General features: G+C 43.2%; 1 protein-coding gene across 1 annotated transcript in view; it reads right to left on the bottom strand.

Moving 5' to 3' along the window:
* The window catches only part of LOC115204107 (ATP-dependent RNA helicase DQX1), a 33,316-nt gene extending 21,593 nt beyond the window's left edge, over window positions 1-11,723 (bottom strand). Inside the window, exon 1 of the mRNA XM_029769429.1 lies at window positions 11,142-11,723. The gene's annotated coding sequence lies outside the window, so the exon portion shown is untranslated. The remainder of the gene's footprint in view (window positions 1-11,141) is intronic.
* Between the last annotated feature and the right edge of the window lie 3,336 nt (window positions 11,724-15,059).

The raw sequence follows: 15,059 nt of genomic DNA on the forward strand, positions 1-15,059 counted from the left end.
GGGTTCTGGGTAACCGGGTTCCGTGTAAGTGCTGTTATTGTGAAGTGGAAATGTCTAGGAGCAGTGTTGTGTTCGAGACCATCTAAAGCGAGACCAATTTAAGACCAAAACCGGAGTAAATCGAGTCCAAGTCAAGACCAAGCCCGGAGGGGGGAGGGAGACCGAGTCAAGACCGAGACCGGGAGGGAGACGAGGGGTCCGAGACCAAGTCAAGACCGAGATCAGAAAAATGCGAGTCCAATTCAAGACGATGATTGTAATTTTGTCAAATCACCACCATAATAAGAGTTTAAAATGTCCAGTATTTCTGTGTTCATATTTCAGAACAACATATGGTTTCTTTAGACATTCAGAATGGTGGAAAAAATGCATGCTGAAAGGCAAATAGAGCCATTTTACACATTTAAAATATATATATATTTCACCTTTATTTAACCAGGTAAGCCAGTTGAGAACAAGTTCCCATTTACAACTGAGACCTGGCCAACATAAAGCAAAGCAGTGTGACAAAAACAACAACACAAAGTTACAAATAGACAAACGTACAGTCAATAAAACAAAAGAAAGGAAAAATAGAAAACAATTATATGTACAGTCTGTGAAAATATAAAAGAGTAGGGAGGTAGGCAATAAATAGTTACAATAATTACAATTTAGCATTAATACTGGAGTGATAGATGTGCAGATGATGAATGTGCAAGTAGAGATACTGGGGTGCAAAAGAGCAAGAGGGTAAGTAATAATATGGGGATGAGGTAGTCGGGTGTGCTATTTACAGATTGTCTGTGTACAGGTACAGTGATAGGTAAGCTGCTCTGACAGCTGATGCTTAAAGTTAGGAAGGGAGATAGAAGACTCCAGCTTCAGAGATTTTTGCAATTCGTTCCAGTCATTGGCAGCAGAGAACTGGAAGGAAAGGTGGCCAAAGGAAGTGTTGGCTTTGGGGATGACCAGTGCAATATACCTGCTGGAGCGTGTGCTATGGGTGGGTGTTGCTATGGTGACCAGAGAGCTGAGATAAGGCAGGGCTTTACTTAGCAAAGACTTATAGACGACCTGGAGCCAGTGGGTTTGGCGACGGATATGTAGTGAGGGCCAGCCAACGAGAGCATACAGGTCGCAGCGGTGGGTAGTATATGGGGCTTTGGTGATAAAATGGATGGCACTGTGATAGACTACATCCAGTTTGCTGAGTAGAGTGTTGGGGGCTTGAGTGAAGCATGAGTGAAGGACCCTTTGTTGCGAAATAGGAAGCCGAATCTAGATTTAATTTTGGATTGGAGATGCTTAATGTGAGTCTGGAAGGACAGTTTACAATGTAACCAGACACCTAGGTATTTGTAGTTGTCCACATATTCTAGGTCAGAACCGTCCAGAGTAGGGATGATAGTTGGGCGGGAGGGTGTGGGCAGCAATCGGTTGAAGAGCATGTACTTAGTTTTACTAGCATTTAAAAGCAGTTGGAGGCCACGGAAGGAGTGTTGTATGGCGTTGAAGCTCGTTTGGAGGTTTGTTAACACAGTGTCCAAAGAAGGGACAGATGTATACAGAATGGTGTTGTCTGCGTAGAGGTGGATCAGAGAATCACCAGCAGCAAGAGCGACATCATTGATATATACAGAGAAAAGAGTCGGCCCGAGAATTGAACCCTGTGGCACCCCCATAGAGACTGCCAGAGGTCCGGACAACAGGCCCTCCAATGTGACACACTGAATTCCATTTGAGAAGTAGTTGATGAACCAGGCGAGGCAGTCATTTGAGAAGCCAAGGCTATTGAGTCTGCCGATAAGAATACGGTGATTGACAGAGTCGAAAGCCTTGGCCAGGTCGATGAAGATGGCTGCACAGTACTGTCTTTTATCGATGGTGGTTAGGATATTGTTTAGGACCTTGAGTGTGACTGAGGCGCACCCATGACCAGCTCGGAAACCATATTGCATAGTGGAGAAGGTACGGTGGGATTCTAAATGGTCGGTGATCTGTTTATTAACTTGTCTTTCGAAGATTTTGGTGTTGGTGCAGGGGTGCTGAGATGTTGGCCAGGGTAGGGGTAGCCAGGTGGAAATCATTGCCAGCTGTGGAAAAATGCTTATTGAAATGATTGATTATTGTAGATTTATCGGTGGTGACAGTGTTTCCTATCCTCAGTCCAGTGGGCAGCTGGGAGGAGGTGCTCTTATTCTCCATGGACCTTACAGTGTCCCAAAACTTTTGGGACTTAGTGTTACAGAAAGCAAATTTCTGTTTGAAAGAGCTAGCCTTTGCTTTCCTAACTGACTGAGTATATTGGTTCCTGACTTCCCTGAAAAGTTGCATATCGCGGGGGCTATTCGATGCTAATGCAGAACACCACAGGATGTTTTTGTGCTGGGCAAGGGCAGTCAAGTCTCGGGTGAACCAAGGGCTATATCTGTTCTTAGTTCTACATTTTTTGAATGGGGCATGCTTATTTAAGATGGTGAGGAAAGCACTTTTAAAGAGCAACCAGGCATCCTCTACTGACGGGATGTGGTCAATATCCTTCTAGGATACCCGGGCCAGGTCGATAAGAAAGGCCTGCTCGCTGAAGTGTTTTAGGGAGCGTTTGACAGTGATGAAGGGTGGTCGTTTGACCACGGACCCATTACGGATGCAGGCAATGAGGCAGTGATCGCTGAGATCCTGGTTGAAGACAGCAGAGGTGTATTTAGAGGGCAGGTTTGTCAGGATGATATCTATGAGGGTGCCCATGGTTACGGATTTAGGGTTGTACCTGGTAGGTTCCTTGATAATTTGTGTGAGATTGAGGGCATCTAGCTTAGATTGTAGGACGGCCGGGGTGTTAAGCATATCCCAGTTTAAGTCACCTAACAGTACGAACTCTGAAGATAGATGGGGGGCAATTAATTCACATATGGTGTCCAGGACACAGCTGGGGGATGAGGGGGGTGTATAACAAGCAGAAACGGTGAGAGACTTGTTTCTGGAAAGGTGGATTTTTAGAAGTAGAAGCTCAAACTGCTTGGGCACGGACCTGGATAGTATGACCGAACTCTGCAGGCTGTCTCTGTAGTGGATTGCAACTCTGCCCCCTTTGGCAGTTCTATCTTGCCAGAAAATGTTGTAGTTGGGGATGGAAATTTCTGCATTTTTGGTGGCCTTCCTAAACCAGGATTCAGACACGACTAGGACATCAGGGTTGGTGGAGTGTGCTAAAGCAGTGAATAAAACAAACTTAGGGAGGAGGCTTTGATGTTAACATGCATGAAACCAAGGCTTTTACAGTTACAGAAGTCAACAAATGAGAGCGCCTGGGGAATGGGAGTGATGCTGGGGGCTGCAGGGCCTGGGTTAACCTCCACATCACCAGATGAACAAAGGAGGAGTAGGATAAGAGTACAGCTAAAGGCTAAAAGAACTGGTTGTCTAGTGTGTTCAGAACAGAGAGTAAAAGGAGCAGGTTTCTGGGCGCGGAAGAATAGAATATAGGCATAATGTACAGACAAGGGTATGGTAGGATGTGAGTACAGTGGAGGTAAGCCTAGGTATTGAGTGACGATGAGAGAGGTTTTGTCTCTAGAGGCACCATTTAAGGCAGGTGCGGTCACCGCATGTGTGGGGGGTGGAACATAAGGGCTAGCTAAGGCATATTGAGCAGGGCTGGAGGCTCTACAGTGAAATAAGACAAAAAGTACTAACCAAAACAGCAATAGACAAGGCATATTGACATTAGGGAAAGGCATGTGTAGCCGAGTGATCATAGGGTCCAGTGACTAGCTAGGCGAGCTGGAGGCACGGCGATTCAGACAGCTAGCAGGCTGGGGCTAGCAGCAGGCTAGCAGATGGGCCTCAGGGGGACATCGCAACGGGAGAGTCTGTTGAAACCCCCTTGGACGGTTACGTCGGCAGACCAGTCGTGATGGATCGGCGGGGCTCCATGTTGTTAGCAAAGGGTCCAGGCCAATTGGCAGAAGAGGTATTGAAGCCCAGGAATTATCTGATGAAATTCTTCGGCTAGCTGGGAGAAGGGCCTAGCTCGAGGCTAGCTCCAGGCTAACTGGCGCTTGCTTCGGGATAGAAACTCCCTCGGACGGTTACGTCAGTAGACCAATCATGATGGATCGGCGGGGCTCCGTGTCGGCAGCAAAGGGTCCAGGCCAATTGGCAAAAGAGGTAATTGAAGCCTAGGGATTGCTTGATGGAATCTCTTCAGCTAGCCGGGAGATGGGCCTAGTTCGAGGCTTGCTCCAGGCTAACTGCTGCTTGCTTCGGGACAGAGACGTTAGACAGGAGAAGCCACTCAGATAGCAGCTAGCTAGCTGTGATAATCCGGAGGAAAGGTTCAGAGCTTGCGGTAGGAATCCGAAGATGTGGTAGAGAAAAGCAGTCCAATACGCTCTGGGTAGATATCGCGCTGTGCAGGCTGGCAGGAGTTGCCCGGGCTGAGGCTGGCAGTCCGCGTTAACGGTGATGGCCGCTAGCAGTGGCTAACTGACTACTAGCTAGTTAGCTCGCTAGCTTCTGAAGGGGGTTCTGGTTAAAAAAAATAACAGATCCATACCACATTGGGTGAGGCGGGTTACAGGAGAGTATGTTCAGTCCGTAGATGGAAAATGAGATTAAAAAAAGAATACAAATATATACAAAATATATATCAAGAAAAACAATATATACAAGGGATGGGACAAGACAATCAAAACAGACATCACCACTGCTACGCCATCTTGGAAAGAAGACGGCAGGATGATTAGTTAGTCATAAATGATGACTAACCCAAACACAGTAGGGAACAATGAGGGCTTTATAAAATAGACAAACGTATAAAATTTATAAAATAACAAATATGAATAATTATTTTCAATGATGTTCTGATTTAATCTCTTCAGTTTTTGTTAGAAAGGAAAGGGTTAACACCAAAGATAAAAAAATATCCAATCAGGATTTTTCTTTGGTGGTCTCTGGGGAGATAAATCTACCTAGCTAAGTCAGTCATTGGCTAGGCCATCAGACGCTTGATAGAAGGCATCTGCCATTCAACTGTACTATGGCAACATTTTGGAGTGATAGTGGAATCAACCAATCACATTGACTTGTAATGAGTGGGACCATTTTTACAAAAATGTATGGAAACTTCTGCCTTCTTGAAGGCCAACAGGCCACTGTACAATAGCAAGAAGTTAAGTATTTTGCAATGGGAAGTACTAGTTTCAATTGGCTAATGCTTAGCCTAATGGTTGTGTTTTTGAATTCTTATTATTGGGACCTTCTAGATTATTTTGTCCGAGTGAATGAACTGCTTATCCTTTATTAAAGTGACCAGTGATTCCATGACCATGTACAGTGCCTTAGGGATGCGAAAATTGATTTTTTTTAAATGTTTGCTAATTTATAACAAATACAAAACATAAATACGTTATTTACATAAGTATTCAGACCCTTCGCTATGAGACTCAAAATTGAGCTATGGTGCATCCTGTTTCCATTGATCATCCTTAAGATGTTTCTACAACTTGATTGGAGTCCACCTGTGGTAAATTCAATTGATTGGACATGATTTAGAAAGGCACACACCTGTCCATATAAGGTCCTACAGTTGACAGTGCATGTCAGAGCAAAACCAAGTCATGAGGTCAAAGGATTTGTCCTTTAAAGCTCCGAGATAGGATAGTGTCGAGGCACAGATCTGCAGAAGGGTACCAAAAAATGTCTGCAGCATTGACGGTCCCAAACTGAGCAATCGGGGGAGAAGGGCCTTGGTCACAGAGGTGACCAAGAACCCGATGGACACTGGGATAGAGCTCTAGAGTTCCTCAATCGAGATGGGAGAACCTTCCAGAAGGACAATCATCTCTGCAGCACTCCACCAATCAGGCCTTTATGTTAGAGTGGCCAGATGGAAGCCACTCCTCAGTAAAAGGCACATGACAGCCGGCTTGGAGTTTGCCAAAAGGCACCTAAAGGACTCTTAGACCATGAGAAACAAGATTATCTGGTCTGATGAAACCAAGATTGAACTTTTTGGCCTGAATGCCAAGCATCACATCTGGAGGAATCTTGGCACCAGTCAAGATCGAGGGAAAGATGAATGGAGCAAAGTACAGAGAGATCCTTGATGAAAACCTGCTCCAGAGCGCTCAGGACCTCACACTGGGGAGAAGGTTCAACTTCCAACAGGACAACGACCCTAAGCACACAAAGACAATTCAGGAATGGCTTCGGGACAAATCTCTGAATGTCCTTGAGTGGCCCAGCCAGAGCCCGAACTTGAACCCGATCAAACATCTCTGAGAAGACCTGAAAATAGCTGTGCAGCAACACTCCCCATCTGACCTGACAGAGCTTGAGAGGATCTGCAGAGAAGATTGAGAGAAACTCTCCAAATACAGGTGTGCCAAGCTTGTAGCGTCATACCCAAGAAGACTCTAAGCTGTAATTGCTGCCAAAGGTGCTTCAACAAAGTACTGAGTAAAGAGTTTCAGTTTTTTTATTTGTAATAAACTTGCAAAAAAAATATAAAAACCTCTTTTTGATTTGTCATTATGGAGAATTGCTTTGATGCACCTGTACTGCCTCGCCTTCTGGATGATAGCAGGGAGAAAAGGCCGTGACTTGGATGGTTACCTTTGCTTTCTTGGGTACAGGAACATTGGTGGACATCTTGAAGCATGTGGGGACAGCAGACTGGGATAGGGAGAGATTGAATATGTCCGTAAACTAGAGGTCGACCGATTAATCGGAATGGCCGATTAATTAGGGCCGATTTCAAGTTTTCATAACAATCGGAAATCGGTATTTTTGGACGCCGATTTTTTTTTTTTACACCTTTATTTAACTAGGCAAGTCAGTTAAGAACACATTCTTATTTTCAATGACGGCCTAGGAACGGTGGGTTAACTGCCTTGTTCAGGGGCAGAACGACAGATTTTTACCTTGTCAGCTCAGGGATTCAATCTTGCAACCTTACGGTTAACTAGTCCAACGCTCTAACCACCTGCTTTACATTGCACTCCACGAGGAGCCTGCCTGTTACGCGACTGCAGTAAGAAGCCAAGGTAAGTTGCTAGCTAGCATTAAACTTATCTTATAAAAACAACCAATCAATCATAATCACTAGTTAACTACACATGGTTGATGATATTACTAGTTTATCTAGCCTGTCCTGCATTGTTGCTCCAACGTGTACCTAACCATAAACATCAATGCCTTTCATAAAATCAATACACAAGTATATATTTTTAAACCTGCATATTTAGTTAATATTGCCTGCTAACATGAATTTCTTTTAACTAGGGAAAATGTGTCACTTCTCTTGCAACAGAGTCAGGGTATATGCAGCAGTTTGGGCCGCCTGGCTCGTTGCGAACTGTGAAGACTATTTCTTCCTAACAAAGACAGCCGACTTCGCCAAACGGGGGATGATTTAACAAAAGCACATTTGTGAAAAAAGCACAATCGTTGCACGACTGTACCTAACCATAAACATCAATGCCTTTCTTAAAATCAATACACAGAAGTATATATTTTTAAACCTGCATATTTAGCTAAAAGAAATCCAGGTTAGCAGGCAATATTAACCAGACGAAATTGTGTTACTTCTCTTGCATTCATTGCACGCAGAGTCAGGGTATATGCAACAGTTTGGCTCGTTGCGAACTAATTTGCCAGAATTTTACGTAATTATGACATAACATTGAAGGTTGTGCAATGTAACAGGAATATGTAGACGTAAGGTTGCCACCCGTTAGATAAAATACAGAACGGTTCTGTATTTCACTGAAAGAATAAACGTTTTGTTTTCGAGATGATAGTTTCCGGATTCAACCATATTAATGACCTAAGGTTCGTATTTCTGTGTGTTTATTATATTATAATTAAGTCTATGATTTTATAGAGCAGTCTGACTGAGCGGTGGTAGGCACCAGCAGGCTAGTAAGCATTCATTCAAACAGCACTTTCGTGCGTTTTGCCAGCAGCTCTTCGCTATGCTTCAAGCATTGTGCTGTTTATGACTTCAAGCCATCAACTCCCAAGATTAGGCTGGTGTAACCGATGTGAAATGGCTGGCTAGTTAGCGGGTACACGCTAATAGCGTTTCAAATGTCACTCGCTCTGAGACTTGGAGTAGTTGTTCCCCTTGCTCTGCATGGGTAACGCTGCTTCGAGGGTAGCTGTTGTCGATGTGTTCCTGGTTCGAGCCCAGGTAGGAGCGAGGAGAGGGACGGAAGCTATACTGTTACACTGGCAATACTAAAGTGCCTATAAGAACATCCACTAGGCAAAGGTATATGAAATACAAATCGTATAGAGAGAAATAGTCTTATAATAACTATAACCTAAAACATCTTACCAGGGAAAATTGAAGACTCATGTTAAAAGGAACCACCAGCTTTCAAATGTTCTCATGTTCTGAGCAAGGAACTTAAACGTTAAATGTCTTACATGGCACATATTGCACTTTTACTTTCTTCTCCAACACTTTGTTTTTGCATTATTAAAACCAAATTGAACATGTTTCATTATTTATTTGAGGCTAAATAGATTTTATTGATGTATTATATGAAGTTAAAATAAGTGTTCATTCAGTATTGTTGTAATTGTCATTATTACAAATATATATATATTTTTAAATTGGCCGATTAATCTGCATCGGCTTTTTTGGTCCTCCAATAATCAGTATCGGCATTGAAAAATCGTTGGCCAATAAGAACGTGAGCCAACAGTCCTCGAGAATGGGCCGCGTCGGTGGCACTGTGTTATCCTCAAAGCGGGTGAAGAAGGTGTTTAGCTTGTCGGGGAACAAGACGTCAGTGTCCACGACGTGGCTGGTTTTCCCAATGTGGCTGCTAATCCGTGATTGTCTGGAGTCTCGTGTCTAAGCCATTGAATTGCGAATCCACTTTGTCACTGTACTGACGTTTTGCCTTTTTGATTGCCTTACGGAGAGCATAACTACACTGTTTGTATTGAACCACATTCCACAACCACATTCCCAGTCATCTTACCGTGGTTAAATGCAGTGGTTCGCGCTTTCAGTTTTGTGCGAATGCTGCCATCTATCCACAGTTTTTGGTTTGGGTAGGTTTTAATAGTCACAGTGGGAACAACTACCGTATACACTTCCTGATGAACTCATTCACCGTGTCAGTGTAAACATCAATGTTATTCTCAGAAGCAAGCCGGAACATATCACAGTCCTCGTGATCAAAACAATCTTGATGCATGGATTCCGATTGGTCAGACCAGCATTGAATAGACCTTAGCAAGGGTACTTCCTGTTTGAGTTTCTGCCTACAGGAAGGAAGCAGCAGAATGGAGTCGTGATCTTATTTGCCAAAGGGAGGGTGGGGGAGGGTCTTGTAGCCTTCGCGGAAGGGAGAGTAACAGAGGTCGAGAGTTTTTGAAGTGCGAGTACTACAGGCAATGTGTTGATAGAACTTTGGTAGTATTTCCCTCAAATTTGCTTTGTCACCAGCTAGAATAAATGCAGCCTCGGGATATGTGGTTTCCAGATTGCACAAAGTCCAGAGTAGTTCCTTGAGGGCCGTTGTGATATCGGCTTGAGGGGGAATATACATGGCTGTGACTATAACTGAAGAGAATTGTATTGGAAGGTAATACGGTCTGCATTTGATAATGAAGTATTCTAGGTCGGGTGAACAAAAGGAATTGAGTTCCTGTATGTTATCACAATCACACCATGAGAAATTAATCATGAAACATACACCTCAACCTTTCTTCTTCCCGGAGTTTTATATAATAATAATACTGCTAAGTTGGTTAGGAGCTAGAAGCAGAGCTGCCATGTCTGTTGGCGCCAGCTTCACCATCTTACAGTCCGACGGACTAATATGGGTTTGGTGGATGCCAGGAGAATGCTACCTGCCCCAATGCATAGTGCCAACTGTAAAGTTTGGTGGAGGAGGAATAATGGTCTGGGGCTGTTATTCATGGGTCGGGCTAGGCCCCTTAGTTCCAATGAAGAAAAATCTTAACGCTACAGCATACAATGGCATTCTAGACGATTCTGTGCTTCCAACTTTGTGGCAACAGTTTGGGGAAGGCCCTTTCCTGTTTCAGCATGACAATGCCCCCGTGCACAAAGCGAGGTCCATACAGAAATGGTTTGTCGAGATTGGCGTGGAAGAACTTGACTGGCCTGCACAGAGCCCTGACCTCAACCCCAACAAACACCTTTTGGATGAATTGGAATGCCGAATGCAAGCCAGGCCTAATCTCCCAACATCAGTACCCAACCTCACTAATGCTCTGGTGGCTGAATGGAAGCAAGTCCCCGCAGCAATGTTCCAACATCTAGTGGAAAGCCTTCCCATAAGAGTGAAGGCTGTTATAGCAGCGAAGGGGGGATCAACTCCATATCAATGCCCATGATTTTGGAATGAGATGTTGGATGAGCAGGTGTCCACATACGCTACATGACCAAAGGTATCTTCTGATCCATGGTTACCTGCAACTCGCCTGTTTGGCACTTGCCTATGTTTAATGAGCACACTGACATAGGCCTGCATACAAAAACAAAGCATACACAGGGATTATATTGGCTATGGGGAAAACATTAGAGCTCATCTCATAAGGGGAGTCCATCCATAGGGAAAGATAAGGGGGGGGTGTTCAACATCATGTGGGAATCACGTGGGAGGGGTCTAATGTCAGCTTGGAGTTTACAGTAGACAATAAGAAAGAGCACTGGATGCATGACATCACGTGTTGTAACCATGTTATAACGTTAGCAAACAATTACTAGTCCTATTTTTTTTTTACATATAGTATTTACTATCATGCAAACAAAATCATTGTAATATTGGCATGTATTCGATTTGGCATTATGTTCAAATGCATCACAATTGTATGGCCATGATAATCTATAAGACTGATCTTTATACTGTTTTTGGTAATGAGAAACTACGGATGACGACACCTGTACCAGTCAACCCACAATAACTACAATAACTGTCCCTGCCTTCGTTCTCTTCATTCCTTATATGCCTCCTTTCCTGCCCACCTCAAGTCCAGTAGGCCTATATCGACCTGCTAGGAAATACGTGTCAGCTGACAGTCACACACGCACGATCGGCGGGAAATATAATGAAGACCACTAGGAGAGACGAAAACAACCACGTAGACAAATGTCATTGGCATCTTACCTCCGACACATTTCTCTGGAGTCTCCTAAAATCCCCACCAAGGCGCGGGATATCCAGCAAAACAATATAACCCGCTGCGCTGTCAGTGAAACGTTCTACTGCTCACTGTTGTTGCACACACATTTCTTGGAAGAGACAATATGCGGATACAATGTTTCATTTTTTTGCAACTATTCACAGATATTCTCTTCGGTTCTTCCCGGCCTCTGGTTTCTCCGTAACCGTTGACATTAATTAATAAAATAGAGCTCGTCGTCCGCAGTTGATCTATCGAATCGCTTGCCTGGCTAAGCAAACTCCTTGCTCCGGTCAAACGCTTCGCCACGCCCACAGACGTTAGTTTCTGAAGTATGTTGTGAACATACAGCCACAAAAGTTTCTAAACCCAGAGGCGCTACATCGCAAGACTTCCGGGAACGCTTGAGAAACAGACCAAACAGGCCATTTGCGGTTTGAGAAGTGAAAGGGTATTCCTTAGTTGTGAATTTTCTCGAAATCTAATGTCACAACCTAAATTCGAGTCAATGTCTTGAGTATTTGAGCTTGTTATTACTTCAACCTCGTGAGAGTGACAAGGAATGCCATTGAAATGACGGCTTGCACATGCGTAGTTTGGCGCGAGACTACCGTTAGACCCGATTACGTGTTTCTACGCATGAGTTTAGCTAGCCAACGTCGCCATGACATCGCATACAAGTGTGATGGGGGATTTCTATTGGAGAAGCAGTTTTAGTCTATCTTCATACTGTACTGTCTTCGATCGAGCAGTGTAAAAATTCAATGGCAGTTTCTTTTGCGTTGGGGATAACAGTTGTTGACAACTGTAGCATTGTAGCTATATTTAACCCTAACCTCAGTCTCCTAACCTGACACGCTAATTCACCTAGCCTAGCGGTTAAGAGTGTTGGGCCAGTAACTGAAAGGTCGCTGGTTCGAATCCCCAAGCCGAAGGTGGAACATTCTGCTGTTCTGCCCTTGAGCAAGGCCGTTAACCTAGACGTCGATTAAGAGGATTCAGAGGATTTGGGTTAAATGCGGAAGTCACATTTCGGTGGAATGCATTCAGTTGTGCAAATGACTATGTATCCCCTTCTCTAAATCATCTAACCTGCAACATCGGTTATCCTAACCTCCTATGTAAACAAATCATCTCTGTCGAGAAACCATCAGTCTCATAACACCAGGACTGACCAATGCCAGGTATCAATGGGCGTTTCCTGATGTTAGGGATTAATTACGTCATACTGGCCATGTTTTGCCAACTCACTGCTCACAGGTGGATTCAACGGAGGAGGAGCTGGCTCTTTGTCAGTGGTTAGAAATATTTTGCCAAGCCAAATCTCAAATTTACCCTTAAAGATGCAATATGCAACTTTTTGGGCGACCCGACCAAATTCACATGGAAATTAGTGAGTTATAGATTTGTCAGTCAATTAAAGCAAGTCTAAGAAGCGGTAAATCTTTTCTAGGTGCTCTATTTCTATGCTTCCTATTCTTAAATTTCATGTTTGCCTCTTTTACTTGAGTTTTTGTACACAAGCTTTAAACAGCTAAAAATACAATATTTTTGGTTATGGAAAATATATTTTACAGTGGTTTAGATGGTACAATGATTCTCTACACTACACGTATTTATTTAGTCAATCTCTGCATAGTGCATCTTTAAGATATTTTATACACTATTAGATTGTAACATTTAAAAAATGTATGAATGTGTTAATTTAATAAATACATAATTATTTTTAGTCCATGGCATATTGTGGAGAATTAGAGGGCAACCCCGGCTGTGACTCGAACCCTGGTCCAGCTACTGTCAAGCCAACACCTTTATGCCAAGAGGATCAAACCTCTTGAGGATGTCACTAGTTAATGTCGTTACAATATTTTTAGCACAATTTCGAGATATCAGCTATAATTATTAGATGCATTAAAATATGGCCACTAAACGCCTTTCAAAATGTGCCTCTCCACACAAATATCATTTTTTCTCAATGTCATTTTTTTTGCATTATCATGTAGGGCTTTGACGTCAATTGATGTTTTTCCATTATATGGACTGAGTAATAATTGGTGTAGGCCTAATTAGAAAAATTAAGTTGGGGTGGAAATAGGCCTAACAATGTCCAGATAATGACTTGAGTTAAATTCATAGGATCTCTCCAGGTTAAAACATAATGACAAATACATGATTAACACATGGTGAGGTCAAGGTCAACCGTGCTCTTGTTATTAATAAGGACAATGAGAACCTTTTAATCATCCCTTGAGCCATTTCTCTATTTATCTGAAGTTCTCTCTTCCTCTTATTACATTAGTTGTTACATAGCCAATACAGGCTGAGTAAAGTCATACATACAAACACACACACACACAATAATAGATTGCAACGTAATTTTTTTTAAATGAATGTGTTAATTTAATAAATAAAGGATTCTTCATAGTCCGTGGCATATTGTGGAGAATTAGGGGGCAACCCCCCCCGGCCATGACTCGAACCCTGGTCCAGCAGAGGGAGCACGCTCCTATCCACATCAACAGGACCACAATGGAGAAGGTGAAAAGCTTCATGTTCCTCTGCGTACACATCACTGACAATATGAAATGGTCCACCCACACAGAAAGTGTGGTGAAGAAGGCGCAACAGCGTCTCTTCAACCTCAGGAGGCTGAAGAAATTCAGCTTGGCCCCTAAGACCCTCACAAACTTTTACAGATGCAAAATTGAGAGCATCCTGTTTGGCTGTATCACCGCCTGGTACGGCAACTGCACTGCCCGCAACCACAGGACTCTCCAGAGGGTGGTGCGGTCTACCAAACGCATCACCAGGGGCACACTGCCTGCCCTCCAGGACACCAACAGCACCCGATGTCACAGGAAGGCCAAAAAGATCATCAAGGACATCAATCACCCGAGCCACGGCCTGTTCACAACGCTACCATCCAGAAGGCGAGGTCAGTGCAGGTACATCAAAGCTGGGACGAGAGACTGAAAAACAGCTTCTATCTCAAGGCCATCAGACTGTTAAATAGCCATCACTAGCCGGCCACCACCCGGTTACTCAACCCTGCACCTTAGAGGCTGCTGCCCTATATTCATACTACATACATACTATATACATAGACATGGAATCACTGGCCACTTTAATAATGGAACACTGGTCACTTTAATAATGTTTACATACTGCTTTACTCATTTCATATGTATACACTGTATTCTATTCTATGTCACTCCAACATTGTTTGTCCTAATGTTTATACATTTCTTAATTCCATTATTTTACTTTTAGATTTGTGTGTATTGTTGTGAATTGTTAGATACTACTGAACTGTTGGAGCTAGAAACACAGGCATTTCGCTACACCCGCAATAACATCTGCTAAATTTGTGTATGCGACCAATATAATTTGATTTGATTTGACAAACAAATCAACTCTGAAGTCATAGCGCCCTCCTGTTTTATCCTTTTCATCCCCCTTTCCCTCCTACCCTTGTTGTTCATCCCATAACATTTATAAACACAACGTACTGTAGAATCAGTGTTGTAGTACTCGAGACCGGTCTCAAGACCATATTAGGAGTGTCTCGGTCTTGTCTCGGTGTCAGATACATTTGTACTTGGTCTTGACTCGGTCTCGGATTCATAATTTCTTCCGGAGACCAGCCAAGACCAGCGGAGTAAAAAACTCATAATTATCAGCTTCCATTTATTAAGCGCATAAAACCGCTTCAAAGGTCAAATATATACACTCCATTCTTGATACCTTAATTCCTGAACAGTCTTTATATCTATTATAGAAGTTTGCGCAGTGGCGAACCTATTGGACCTAGGCCTTTAGTGTGTGACAACTTAGTCAGGACAGCAACAGTAATACTGACAGCAACAGTAATAGGAGAGTGCACTTTTTGTAAAACACAAAAA

The sequence above is a fragment of the Salmo trutta genome, chromosome 12 (assembly GCF_901001165.1).
Source record: "Salmo trutta chromosome 12, fSalTru1.1, whole genome shotgun sequence".
NCBI lineage: Eukaryota > Metazoa > Chordata > Actinopteri > Salmoniformes > Salmonidae > Salmo > Salmo trutta.